The 14,508-nt window shown below is 39.9% G+C and overlaps 1 pseudogene; it reads left to right on the plus strand.

Annotated features, from left to right (window-relative positions):
- The window catches only part of LOC110124642 (bile acid-CoA:amino acid N-acyltransferase-like), a 33,318-nt pseudogene that overhangs the window by 11,425 nt on the left and 7,385 nt on the right, over window positions 1-14,508 (plus strand).

Raw genomic sequence — 14,508 nt, forward strand, 5'->3', positions numbered from 1 at the left:
GTAGCAGATGGTGATGTCTTCCTTAGATGTGTTAATGTCATTCATGCATATTTTGACTGCTACTTCCTCAACCTTGGTTCATTATTATTATGAAACTTACCACCTTGCTTTATAGTTTCTAGAGATTTGTTGAACACTCCTAGGGATCTTGAACTAGAAGATTACATCAGGATATATGCTAACCAACTGAAGAGTTAGAGCTGAAACCCCAGCAGCCTGATTCCTGGTCCAGCTTACTTCTCATTAACCCTATCACTGCCTTATTTCATTCTCCTGTATTTCTTTCTGTGTTGAGGTTTACTGAAGGCATTACTGGAGAATCATCCAAGATGCCACACTGTAGCAGTGGTTCAGCTGACAGCTACCCAAGCAAGTGCTCATATTGAGGAGCCAGTACATATCCAAGATACAGGCCTGACTCCATTTCAGATAGAGCTTCTTTGAGAATCACTGGAGGATGAAAAGGGGAACCTGTTTCATTCTCAAGCCAACTATAAGGCCAATGAAGTTGGTGAGCAAGCACCTTTTCCTGCAGGTTATTATGTGCAGGTCCACAACATGGGTCTCCTTTGGTCCCTGAAACCTGAGAAGATATTAATTAGACTGTTGAAAAGAGATGTGATGAATAACACTTTGCAGGTCCAATTAAAACTTTATGATTCAGACATAATGGTAACCCATTGCCATCACTACTCCAAATGTCAGTATGATTTTGGAGAGGTGGTGTGTAATACCTGGTGTCACCCAGATCCTAGTCAAAGAAGGCTGCCTTCAGGTAGCCTGCTTTCTCCCTCCAGTCGAATAGAATTACAATAGAATTATTGTCATCCTTTGTCCCCCTCTTTTGAATCCCTTCTCCTCCAAGAAGTTTGTCTTTAAAATGGATATATAAAGAGGATTCCTTTCCTGACTTAGAATCAGAGTTAACTTTCAAACAGAACAAGAATGTGCCTGGATGAAACACATGCTGGAATCAAGATTGCCGGGAGAAATATCAATAACCTCAGATACGCAGATTACACCACCCTCATGGCAGAAAGTGAAGAAGAACTAAAGAGCCTCTTGATGAAAGTGAAAGAGGAGAGTGGAAAAGTTGGCTTAAAGCTAAACATTCAGATAACTAAGATCACGGTATCCGGTCCCATCACTTCATGGCAAACAGATGGGGAAACAGTGGAAACAGTGGCTGACTTTATTTTTCTGGGCTCTAAAATCACTGCAGATGGTGATTGCAGCCATGAAATTAAAAGATGCTTACTCCTTGGAAGGAAAGTCATGACCAACCTAGATAGCATATTAAAAAGCAGAGACATTACTTTGTCAACAAAGGTCCGTCTAGTCAAGGCTATGGTTTTTCAGTAGTCATGTATGGATATGAGAGTTGGACTCTAAAGAAAGCTGAGTGCTGAAGAATTGATGCTTTTGAACTGTAGTATTGGAAAAGGCTCTTGAGAGTATCTTGGACTGCAAGGAGATCCAACCAGTCCATCCTAAAGGAGATCAGTCCTGGGTGTTCAGTGGAAGGACTGATGTTGAAGCTGAAACTCCGATATTTTGGCCACCTGATGTGAAGAGCTGACTCATTTGAGAAGACCTTGATGTTGGGAAAGATTGAGGGCAGGAGGAGAAGGGGATGACAGAGGATGAGATGGTTAGATGGTATCACTGACTCAATGGACATGAGTTTGAGTAAACTCCAGGAGTTGGTGATGGACCAGGGAGGCCTGGCATGCTGCAGTTCATGGGATTGCAGAGTCGGACATGACTGAGCTACTGAACTGAACTAATAAGGGCATAGTAAATTACTTTCAAGATGTGGGCTTTACTTTTTTGGAAGCAAGCTGCCTACTAAGTATAGAAAGATACCCTGACCATCCCTATTTTAGTGTAAAATGTCATCACTGTATATTCAGATGAGTATAACAGAGCAATATTAGGTCAGGATTTTAGATAATATAATCATTTCAATACATTTTTTTCTTTTTAAAGCCATATACTTCTTTGAGAACCCAATTAAATCTGTGGGCATGCTCATCAGTAAAATGTACATATAAATATATATAGTCTTGCACATAATTTCAGGACCAGCACTGATTTCCTGATGCCTATTTGTCTATCTCTTTATAGGTTAAGAAGCTGTGGCCTAATTTCTATGGCTTCCTTTACTCCAACACTATAGAAATGATTCATTGTGAGTCCTCAGGTCTCTTTGATTGTAGAGACTGAACATTGTCAGCAAACATGGTTTCCATGAAACTTCTGAATATTATGCTCCATTATATATTTAATCAGCTTTAATTCTGCCCCAGATACAAGGCTGAAAATGTGGAGATTCTACTGAAATTTTATACTTAAATTCTAAAATTTGTGGTGCATTTCTCCTTTGTGTTATCAGTATTTGTCTTCTGTTTTTCTCACCTTCCCTTCATACTCAGTTCTGTGGGTTTTGTTTTTGTCTTGTTTTCAGGAGAGGGTTGTTTCCCAGGCGTAATTGATTGGTTTGGTGGTATTGATGGACTGATTGAAATCCAGGCCAGTCTCCTGGCCAGTCATGGCTTTGGTGCCATGGCCTTGGCCTATTATAAAGAAGACCTGCCTATGAAAACCTGCCTTTCTGACTGGAGAAAGTAGATTTGGAATATTTTGAGGAAGCTGCCAACTTTGTCCTGAGACATCCTAAGGTAAATTTTGTCTTTTTAGTCGGTTTCAGTCCCTAGTTTTCAATAACCATGATATTCTATGACTTTTTTTTTAACTTCCAAGTGTGATTCACCCTCAGTGAACTTGAAATTCTACTACATGAAATTCTATTCACATGATTTATTTTGCATCTTATGTCTTTAGCTCAGAAAGCTGAAATGCATAGTTGGTCTATGTCCTTCATGGAATCAAAGGCATTGGCTTTGGATTCAGACATAAATGGCTTTCACTTCTGGCTCCATACCATCTGGTTGTGGGAATTTGGGCAAATTGCTAAGAACCTCTAATTCTCAGTTTCTTCATCTGTTAAAAAATATTGCAATGTCACTACTTTACAAGGTTATTGTGAGAATTAAAGGGAATATGAAAAGCCAAGTCTTATTAGAGTAACTGACAACACTAAACACTCAATAAATCTGATCAATTATTATTATTATCACCTTCTCTGATAATTATTAAATCACCATACTTAACCACGTAGAAAATCTGTATTTCTTTGAAGAGAGGGTCTGAATTTTTAGTTACATGAGACATCTTAAACATAATGCTGTAGTGCTTTCTAACCCACGTAACTTCTTAAAATTTTACAATGAGCTTTGCTGCTGCAATAGAGTTGATGAATGTTAGCCCTTATTTATTGTTAATATTTTTTTCTTAATAAGAATTAACCTAAGTAATTAAGACTCTGTATTACATCTTTTTTCACATAAGGATCATCAAAATATGATCAGAATTGCTATTGTAAGATGAGCAACAGTTGCTGACAATCTACTGATGCGTTGACTTTTTAAATAGCTATTTTTGATGAATATAATGGAATTGTCCTTGAATTATCAAATAGGCATTGTTATCATTGTGCTAGTCCTCTTGTTGGCTTACATAAGAATTTAAGAGGTTATGCAATTCTGTTTCTCACTCTTTTAGCCTGGGTCTGCTTTTAGGTGCTGGTGACTTTTCTGTCATTGTTTCTACCGATTTACATAGCTAGTTAGTTAGTGACTAAGCCAGGCCTGGAAACCAGATTTCTTTCCTAGGCTCTAAGTATTTCCATTAAACCTGCTTCACACTGTCTGTTCTGCAGAAGGCTAGACCTCAGATATTTCAATTCCTTAGAAGTCTTATTTCTCCATCTGTTGATTTGAAGTGTCTTCCAAAGGTCTCTAAATTCCCTGATCCAAAATTTGGTGGCAGAAGTTGTAGTAAGAGTTAGTGTTCTGCCAAAGGCCAGAAACAAATTAAATAAAGCCTGCATATATATCTGAGTCACCATTTTGTTGTTGTTGCTTATCCATGATACTCTGGCTTTACTTTATTTTCCGTGGCCACATCCATTCTGAGTTCTCATCTCTCCTGCCACACCTGTGACTCTGTATATTTTATATTGACAGAATTTCAGAACTTGAAAGGTTCTTTTAAACCAAATTAGGGGTGAGGGTGGAAGTTCAAGCTACTTCTCTTACTATGCAGGGTAGAAAATGGAGAGTACATGTGAGTCACTCAATTTGTTTCATTTTTTCCTTTGCTGTAAGAACTTCTCACATTTCTGTCAGCTAGATACAAGTGGTACATTCATTCATATTTTTCTAAATAATAAGAAAAAATCCAAACATTACTTAATAAAAATTTTTTTTCTAAGAATATCTAGGGAATCAATATGGCTTTAGAAGAGATGTGACTCCCTGAATCTATCCTTGCATGGGGTCAGTGCTCAAGGAGAATGAAGGCTTTATTTTGCACTATTTTTTTTAAAAAAAGATCTTTAACTCCTTCTTCCTTTTTTTTTTTTGCTCTCCCATACAAAGTTGGTAACTAGGAGTTGTATATTATACTCTTATAAATAGCTCACGGACATGTTTCCTTTTTATCACCACCAGTAATAAAAAAGGCACCTTCTTTCTTGCCTGCACCATTGCAGTAGGCTTGACTTTTCTGCCTCCATTTTTGCAAGTCAGAGTTACAAGACTAGGTTTTTCTAGAGCATAATTATTTTACTCATTTGCTTAACAGTCTCTCAATTTACTACAGGATAAAGGTCAGGATTCCTAGCATCTTTAATAAAGTTTTTCATAATCTGATTTATGTATGTGTGTGTGTACGCTTAGTTGCTCAGTCGTGTCTGACTCTTTGCAACCCCATGGACTTTAGCCCTCCAGGCTCCTCTGTCCATGGGATTCTCCAGGCAGGAATACTGGAGTGAGTTGCCATGCCCTCCTCCAGGGGATCTTCCCCACCCTGGGATTGAACCCAGGTCTCCTGCCTTGCAGGCATTCTTTACTACCTGAGCCACCAGGGAAGCCCAAGAATACTGGAGTGGGTAGCCTGTCCCTTCTCCAGGGGATCTTCCCAACCCAGGAATCAACCCAGGGCCTCCTGCATTGCAAGTGGATTCTTTACCATTTATACCTTATCTTACGCTTCTCTTTAAAATTTCTCCTGATTTTCCTCTGTGTAAGGAAGCGAGTCAAAGCTGCTTATTAGCATTTTCTTCCAAGTCATTCCCTGTCAAGCTGCTGTTTTCCGTTCCAGCCTTATTTTACTACTTCCTGTTTTATACCTTAAACTCAAGTAATACAGAACTACTGTGGTCCCCTGAATGCACCGCTCCTGAGTTTTAGCAGGTGTTCTTCCCATGGTGAATCCACTAGGAATGCTTTGCCTATGTTTTCAGAAAAGTCACTGAGGGTGGCTTAAGCAGCATCAACATAAGGCATTTTATTTTCTCATGTAACAGACCTGGAGATAGGTGTTTCCAGCTTTAGTTTGGAGACTCAGAGGAGTTTCTGAACAAGGAGACTAGACTGACATTTCTGTAATTTCCTGGCTTTCTCCTCAAGGTCACAAGATGGCTGTGGCATTTCAGGCATTAAATCAATATGCCAGCATTATAAGCAGGAAAAGATGGTCAGGAAACTTGGTTTTCTCCTCATGATTCTATTCTATGTCAGGGGAAAAAGCCAAGATCAGAGGTAAAATTTACTGGCTTTCCAGGAGAGGCTTGAAAAGGATGTAGCAAAGGTGAATGGATTCACATCCACCAGAATCTATCTTTTGAGACTAGATACATTGCTATGCCCTAAAAAAGCAAGGCCATGTTAACTTTAAAACTGTGGAGACTGGCCCCTGTATAGGCAGCTAACAATGTCTACTATACTCAGCCTAGAATGCTATTTCTTCTTGTTTGCTTTAATTTTTTTTAACACAAAGACTCAACTTATAGCCCATTTCTTCTGAGAATCTTTTTTTTCCCTTAATTTTTATTGGAGTTAATTTGCAGTGTTGTGTTAGTTTCAGAAAACATAGCAAAGTGAATCAGTTATGCGTATACATATACACACTTTTTTTTCAGATTCTTTTCCCATTTAGGCCACTGTGCAGTATTGAGTAGTATTCCCTATGCTATACAACAGGTTCTTTTTCGTTATTTATTTTACACATAGTTATGTCTGATTCTGCCTTGTGGGTTGGCAGGCTTGCCTATGTGCATTATTTTATCGTAGAATTTATGAGATACTCTAATTGTCTGCTTCTTTCCTCCTATCTCTTCATTTGGTGGTGAGTGCCTTGATAAAAAGAGATTATGCCTTTTTTTCTCTGTGTCCCCCCAGTGCCTGTACAGGGTAGATGATCTAAAGTGCTTGCTAGGTTTGATGACTAACAATGAAAGAGGAAGCTAATTCAAGCCTTTTTTCTGAAATCTTTTCCAGTGGAGAAACCTTTTGGAGAAATCAAAGCAAGTCTACAATCCTCTATGCAAATTTCCATGTTCTATTCTACTGAACTCATTGTTTTTACTCAGTCTTTTCCTACAGAGCACCCTTTCCTCTGAACTTGTAGATAGCTCAGAATTAGTGCAACAAAGTTTATTAATCAATTTGATGCTGGCTAATATTATTTACAGTAAGTACATGCCTTTTTTCTATTTTTTCATGTAACACACACACTTTAATTGAAGTATAGTTGATTTACAGTGCTATGGTTTCAAGTATACTACATAATTATTTGATATTTTTATCATGTCTTTTTCTTATTTTCCCTTCTACAGTTTTTTTAAGGGAATTTAAAACAGCATCTAACACAATCCATAGTATTCAGTCAGTAAGAGACTGACATACTCTTGAGGGAGTCATCTCCTTGGACATTAGTTATGTATTCCAAAGCTCTAGAACTGGGCATGTGGGTGGGATTAGTACTTGCTTTGTTTCCACTAGCCACTGAAGTTCATTGATTGATAGAGATGGTAGGGTTTTGCTAAATGATGGATGGAATCAATATCTCATTTATATTATTTTCAGGTCTGTTTACCTAAAACAAATAGACCTCCAGATATTTCTCTGTCAAGGTGGGTTTAATCAAGATCAGCAGAGAACTGCAATTTGGTGTTTCAACCATGAAGAGCCACATGCAAGTCTCCACACAGCAAAGGAAAGGGAGTGCTTTTATGGGGGGGAATAGGAAGCTGGGGGTTGGGAGGGGAAGAGCTATAGTAAACAAGACCCTGTGGCTTTTCATTGGCTGAATCCTGGCCAAGAAAGGAGACTTTCTTCCTCCAGCTGGCCTTTGTTGCAGGGTATGAGAGCTCCCCTTTCTGGTCTCCCAATTCTACTTAATTGAGGTTTCTTGTTTATTAATTTTTTGCGTTTCCCACTTTAGATCAAGATCTTTCTCTGAAAGCATCACTGATCAAGAGTCAGGTTTTCTAATTTAAGCAGCCACTTGTTCTTCAATGCCCAGAAGGACCTTCCCTAGGTGTATAGCCTCACATTGGAGGGCAGGTGTATAGATTGGAAACCAGTTGAGGTCCCACACAAGTAACAGGGAGGGACAACTATATAGTATTTTCATCTAAAATCCGTATGTTATCGAGATCATCTAAAGCATTATGTCATCACCAAAAGCTGACAAACTTCCAGGGACTTCCCTCATGGTCTAGTTAAGACTCTGCCCTTCCACTGCTGTGGGCAATGAGTTTGATCTCTGGTAGGAGAACTAAGATCCCACATGTATCACAGCACAGCCAAACAAAACAAAAAAGCAAAAACATAAAAATAGAGTCCCTTGGATTGCAAGGAGATCCAACCAGTCAATCCTAAAGGAAATCAGTCCTGAATATTCATTGGATGGACTGATGCTGAAGCTGAAACTCCAATACTTTGGCCAACTGATGTGAAGAACTGTCTCATTGGAAAAGACCCTGATGCTGGGAAAGATTGAAGGCAGGAGGAGAAGGGGATGACGGAGGATGAGATGGTTGGATGGCCTACTCGATGGACATGAGTTTGAGTAGGTGTTGCCTCTAGGAGTTGGTGATGGACAGGGAAGATTGGCGTGCAGCAGTCCATGGGGTCACAGAGAGTCGAACATGACTGAGTGACTGAACTGACTGAAAAAAAGTTAGCAAACTTCCAATAGGTCTAGCCTGAATATCTTGGAGAAGCTGTCTCATCAGATATCATCTGCTTTGGTTCTGGGAAATTTTTAGTCTCAGGTCACTAGATGATGTGCAGGTCTAGTCAGGGTTTGATACTTTCTTTATATGTGTCACATAAATTCAAGAGTCTCTTCCTTGGAGTTTGGTGCACAAGGGCCTTCCTGTGAGGCTGAAGAGAGCTTTTTTTCTGGAAGGGTCTTTTTCAATAGATGAAATCTCCAGGTTGCAGAATATGAATCATAAAATCCTTGTGTCCTAAGATGACACAGTGAAAAGATTACTCTACCAAAATATGATTATTATTAATAGAAGCAATTTGTGTGCTTTAGTTGCTCAGTCGCCTCTGACTCTTTGTGACCCTCTGGACTCTAGCCTGCCAGGCTCCTCTGTCCATGGGATTCTCCAGGCAAGAATATTGGAGTGGGTTGACATTCCTTCTCCAGGGGATCCTCCCAACCCAGGGATTGAGATGGCAACAGGCAGGAAGGTGAGGGGTCTCCAAATGGAGGAAATAGGCTGCAAGTGTCAGACATTTTTTTATCTCTTTCTTAAGTGGCAGGAGGAAACAAACTACAAGTGTCAGATATTTTTCCCTTCTCTACACAAAATTAAAAGGAGGTTTCTCTTAAAATTCTCTGTTGCCATGATGACACCTGGTTCCACCTGAACTTTTCTCAAACCTTGAGCTAACCAATGTGTTTTTCTTATGGAAATGTTTTTCTTAAGCTATGTTAATGAACTATGTATTTACCCTAGACTCTGTCTTTCTTCAAGTCAGTTCTGCTTAAGACTCAGAACCAATAAGGGCTCAACAAACCAGTATGTTTTACTCATACATTGTTCTCCTAATCTATGTTAATTAAACTATATATTTACTTGGAAATCTGCCTTTCTTCAAGATTCATGTCAATCACTTTATGGCCCAGGACGAGCTCACCTTGTGCCAGTGTTATCTCAAAGTGCATGTTGTGGGTGAGGGCCTGGTACCAGTCTCTGAGTTTTGAGAATTCCCTTTCTCTAATTAGCAGCCTGCTAGTAGCTATATAACATCTGGCTAAAGACTTGCAGGAGGGCACTCTTTCTGCCCACTTCTGAAGTCTATGTCAGAAGCTTTCCTATCTCTTTTATGCTTTAATAAAACTTTATTACACAAAAGCTCTGCATGATCAAGCCTTGTCACTGGCCCTGGATTGAATTCCTCTCCCCCGGAGGCCAAGAATCCCAGTGTCTTTCACGGTTCAGAAACAACCTTTCAGGGTCGAACTCAGGTCTCCTACATTGGAGTCAAGTTCTTTACCATCTGAGCCACCAGGAAAGCCCAGAATCTATTAGGTCTTTGCAATATTGGAATATCTCTTCTTTTATTGGCTGTGGGTCAAAAGAAGCAGAAGCCAAATTCATTAGATGTCCTCTGACTAGAGTAAGAGTTTATGGGTTCCAAAAGCTATGTATCTGAGATTTAGAAGGGCAAATGACAACGTTTTTGGTCAAAGTACTTACAGGGTTTTCACCAGTTTTGCTAATTGACTCTTAATAATGCCACTAGTGTGTTCAACTAAGCCAAAGGATTGAGGGCAGAAAGTACAATAAAATCTATGAAAACAGCCAAACAGTACAGACTTATCAAAGCCCCTGGCCAGTAAAATAGGTTCCTTGATCACTATGAAGTTCAAGTGGGGATAAGGTAAGGATAATCTTTTCTGGAAGGATGTTAGCCACAGAAGGCAGTAGCTCATCTTTAAGGGAAGGCTGCAGTCCAGTGTGAAAATATACAGACAATGACTAAAACATACTTATATCCATGAGATGCAAAAAGTTATATGAAAGCCATTTTCCAGACCTCGGATGGTCCCTTAGGCAGTTAATAATGTCTGGGGGCAGTATGAATAGGTTTTCACTGGTTGTGTTTTGGACAGGTGGGAGAAGCGAAGTGTGCATTTTTTGTGGCTTAAGTTAATATTTCCCCACCAATATTGACTCATGAATGCTATCATTTGGTCAGTAAATCAACAGTTTAATGCATGTACAGTGGTGAGGAGTGAAAATTTTAGAGTCTCTGGTAGGATGGGTTGTCATTTAGTTTAAACCAGAGCTTTCTCTTTTTATCAAACCAACAATTGGTGAATTTCCAATCTTGTTTTTCCTTTTCTGAGGTCAATTGTTGGGCTTCTCTAACAAGTTTTCTAAAGTTATCATTTAGGGAAATAAAACTTTGGACTGTAACAAAGTTTTAGCTACTGCTGGTTGCTTTCAGACTGGTTTTTGTATGTGTGTGTGTGTGTAAATATCACAAGGTGATTTCCTTAGCTTTCAGAGAGTAAGATTTAGAATGTTCACAGAATCTTAATAATAGCTAAGGCAGCAGGCGAAAATTCCCAAAAAATGAAGCCATTTAAATTTTTGTTGTGGCTGGAAGTATGGAAGCCAGGTCTTCTACAATGTTCCAAAATCATGAGCTTCTCTGGCAACACATCTGCTATCAGTATAAATGCTGCCAGTTTTGCCATTGGCTAAAGTACAAGCCCACGCAATAGTGTATAATTCAGCCTGTTGGGCTAAAGTAGCCATACGTAAGGATGCTGCCTCAACATCAAAAGGAGTGGACGTGGCTTACCCAGCACAGCACCTTTTATATAGTAACTACCAGTGAATCATGAAAGGTCAGTATTACTCAGAGGGTTTGCCTGTAGATCATCAGGACCAGTCAGGAGGTGATCTCTCAATGTTAAGCTGTCAAAAGGGACTTCTTCAGTGATGGAGAGGTGAAGAGTAGCAGGGTTAAGCTTAATACAATGTGGAAGAGTTATGTGAGGAACAGTTAACAGAAAAGACTTCACAGGGGGTGAGGTGGCTGACTGAGAAATGTTGAGAGTGATGAAAATTCAGGAAAGCTTCTAATGCATAAAGTACAAAAGCAGTTTAAGGGGATTCCATGATGATTTTCTCAGTGGTCTTAACTGAAAGAGCAGGGGCCTAATGAAAGAGCAACTCTGCTCATCAACAGAAAATTGGGTTAAAGATTTACTGAGTATGACCCTGCCCATCAGAACAAGACCCAGTTTCCCCCTCAATCAGTCTCTCCCATCAGGAAGCTTCCATAAGCCTCTTATCCTTCTCCATCAGAGGGCAGACAGGCTGAAAACCACAATCACAGAAAACTAACCAATCTGATCACATGGAACATAGCCTTGTCTAACTCAATGAAACTATGAACCATGCCTTGTCGGGCCACCCAAAATGGAAGGGTCATGGTGAAGAGTTCTGACAAAATGTAGTCCACTGGAGAAGATAATGGCAAACCACTTCAGTAGTCTTGCCTTGAAAACCCCATAAACAAATGAAAAGGCAAAATGATAGGAGGACACTGAAAGATGAACTCCTCAGGTCAATAGGTGCCCAGTATGCTAGTGGAGATAGTGGAGAAATAACTCCAGAAAGAATGAAGAGACGGAGCCAAAGCAAAAACAACACCGAGTTGTGGATGTGACTGGTGATGGAAGTAAAGTCCAATGCTGTAAAGTGCAATATTGCATACGAACATGGAATGTTAGGTCCATGAATCAAGGCAAACTGGAAGTGGTCAAACAGGTGATGACAAGAGTGATCATTGACATTTTAGGAATTAGTGAACGAAAATGGACTGGAATGGGTGAATTTACTCAGATGACCATTACATCTACTACTGTGGGCAAGAATCCCTTAGAAGAAAGAGTAGCCATCATAGTCAACAAGAGTCTGAAATGCAGTACTTGATGCAATCTCAAAAACGACAGAGTGATCTCTGTTCATTTCCAAGGCAACCATTCAATATTACAGTAATCCACATCTATGCCCCAACCAGTAATGTTGAAGAAGCTGAAGTTAAACAGTTCTATGAAGACTTACAAGACCTTCTAGAACTAACACCCCCAAAAGATGTTCTTTTCATTATAGGGGACTGGAATGTAAAAGTAGGAAGTCAAGAAACACCTGGAGTAACAGGCAAATTTGGCCTTGGAGTACAGAATGAAGCAGGGCAAAGGCTAATAGAGTTTTGCCAAGAGAATGCACTGGTCATAGCAAACACCCTCTTTCAACAGCACAAGAGAAGACTCTACACATGGACATCACCAGATGGTCAATACTGAAATCAGATTGATTATATTCTTTGCGGCCAAAGATGGAGAGCTCTATATAGTCAACAAAAACAGGACCAGGAGCTGACTGTGGCACAGATCGTGAACTCCTTATTGCCAAATACAGACTTAAATTGAAGAAAGTAGGGAAAACCACTAGACTATTCAGGTATGACCTAGATCAAATCCCTTACAATTATATAGTGGAAGTGAGAAATAGATTCAAGGGATTAGATCTGATAGACAGAGTGCCTGATGAACTATGGACAGAGGTCATGACATTGTACAGGAAGCAGTGATCAAGACCATCCCCAAGAAAAAGAAATGCAAAAAGGCAAAATGGTTGTCTGAGGAGGCCTTACAAATAGCTATGAAAAGAAGAGAAGTGAAAGGCAAAGGAGAAAAGGAAAGATATACCTGTTTGAATGCAGAGTTCCAAAGAATAGCAAGGAGAGATAAGAAAGCCTTCCTCAGTGATCAGTGCAATGAAATAGAGGAAAATAATAGAATGGGAAACACTAGAGACCTCTTCATGAAAATTAGAGATACCAAGGGAACATTTCATGAAAAGATGGGCACAATAAAGGACAGAAATGGTTTGGACCTAACAGAAGCAGAAGATATTAAGAAGAGGTGGCAAGAATACACAGAAGAACTATCCAAAGAAGATCTCAATCCAGATAATTACAACGGTATGATAACTCACGGAGAGCCAGACATTCTGGAATACGAAGTCAAGTGGGCCTTAGGAAGCATCCCTACAAACAAACCTAGTGGAGATGATGGAATTCCAGTTGAGCTATTTCAAATCCTAAAAGATGATGCTGTGAAAGTACTGCACTCATTATGCCAGCAAATTTGGAAAACTCAGCAGTGGCCACAGGACTGGAAAAGATCTGTTTGCATTCCAATCCCAAAGAAAGGCAATGCCAAAGAATGCTCAAACTACTGCACAATTGCACTCATCTCACATGCCAGCAAAGTAATGCTCAAAATTCTCCAAGCCAGGCTTCAACAGTACATGAACCATGAACTTCCAGATGTTCAAGCTGGATTTAGAAAAGGCAGAGGAACCAGAGATCAAATTGCCTACATCTGTTAGATCATTACAAAAGCAAGAGAGCTCCAGAAAAACATCTGCTTCTGCTTTATTGACTATGCCAAAGCCTTTGACTGTGTGGATCACAACAAACTCTGGAAAATTATTTAAAGGATGGGAATACCAGATCACCTGACCTGCCTCCTGAGAAATCTGTATGCAGGTCAAGAAGCAACAGTTAGAAGTGGTCATGGAACAACAGACTGGTTCCAAATCAGGAAAGGAGTACATCAAGGCTGTATATTGTTACCCTGCTTATTTAACTTATATGCAGAGTATATCATGAGAAATGTTGGACTGGATGAAGCACAAGCTGGAGTCAAGATTTCCAGGAGAAATTCAATAACGTCAGATATGCAGATGACACCACCCTTATGGCAGAAAGCGAGGAACTAAAGAGCCTCTTGATGAAAATGAAAGAGGAGAGTGAAAAACTTGGCTTAAAACTCAACATTCAGAAAACTAAGATCATGGCATCTGGTTCCATCACTTCATGGCAAATAGATGGGGAAACAATGGAAACAGTGTCAGACTTTATTTTTCAGGGCTCCAAAATCACTGCAGATGGTGACTGCAGCCACGAAATTAAAAGAACTTGCGTGCCCCTTTGGAGGAAAGTTGTGACCAACCTAGGCAGCACATTAAAAAGCAGAGACATTACTTTGCCAACAAAGGTCTGTGTAGTCAAAGCTATGGTTTTTCGAGTAGTCATGTATGGATGTCAGAATTGGACTGTAAAGAAGGCCAAGTGCGGAAAAATTGATGTTTTTGTATTACTGTGTTGGAAAAGACTCCTGAGAGTCCCTTGAACAGTAGAGAGATCCAACCAGTCCATCCTAAAGGAAATCAGTCCTGAATATTCATTGGAAGGATTGATGCTGAGGCTGAAACTCCAATACTTTGGCCACCTATGTGAAGAACTGATTCATTTGAAAAGACCCTGATGCTGAGAAGGATTGAAAGCGGGAGGAGAAGGTGACGACAGAGAATGAGATGGTTGGATGGCATCACCGACTCAATGGGTGTGAGTTTGTGTAAACTCCAGGAGTAGGTGATGGAGAGGGAAGCCTGGAGTGCTGCAGTCCATGGGGTCACAAAGAGTTGGACACGGCTGAATGTCTGAACTGAACTGAATCACTCTAAGGCAAGGAGGGTATCCCTATGTC

This window comes from Odocoileus virginianus, chromosome 31 (genome assembly GCF_023699985.2).
Source record: "Odocoileus virginianus isolate 20LAN1187 ecotype Illinois chromosome 31, Ovbor_1.2, whole genome shotgun sequence".
Classification (NCBI taxonomy): Eukaryota; Metazoa; Chordata; class Mammalia; order Artiodactyla; family Cervidae; genus Odocoileus; species Odocoileus virginianus.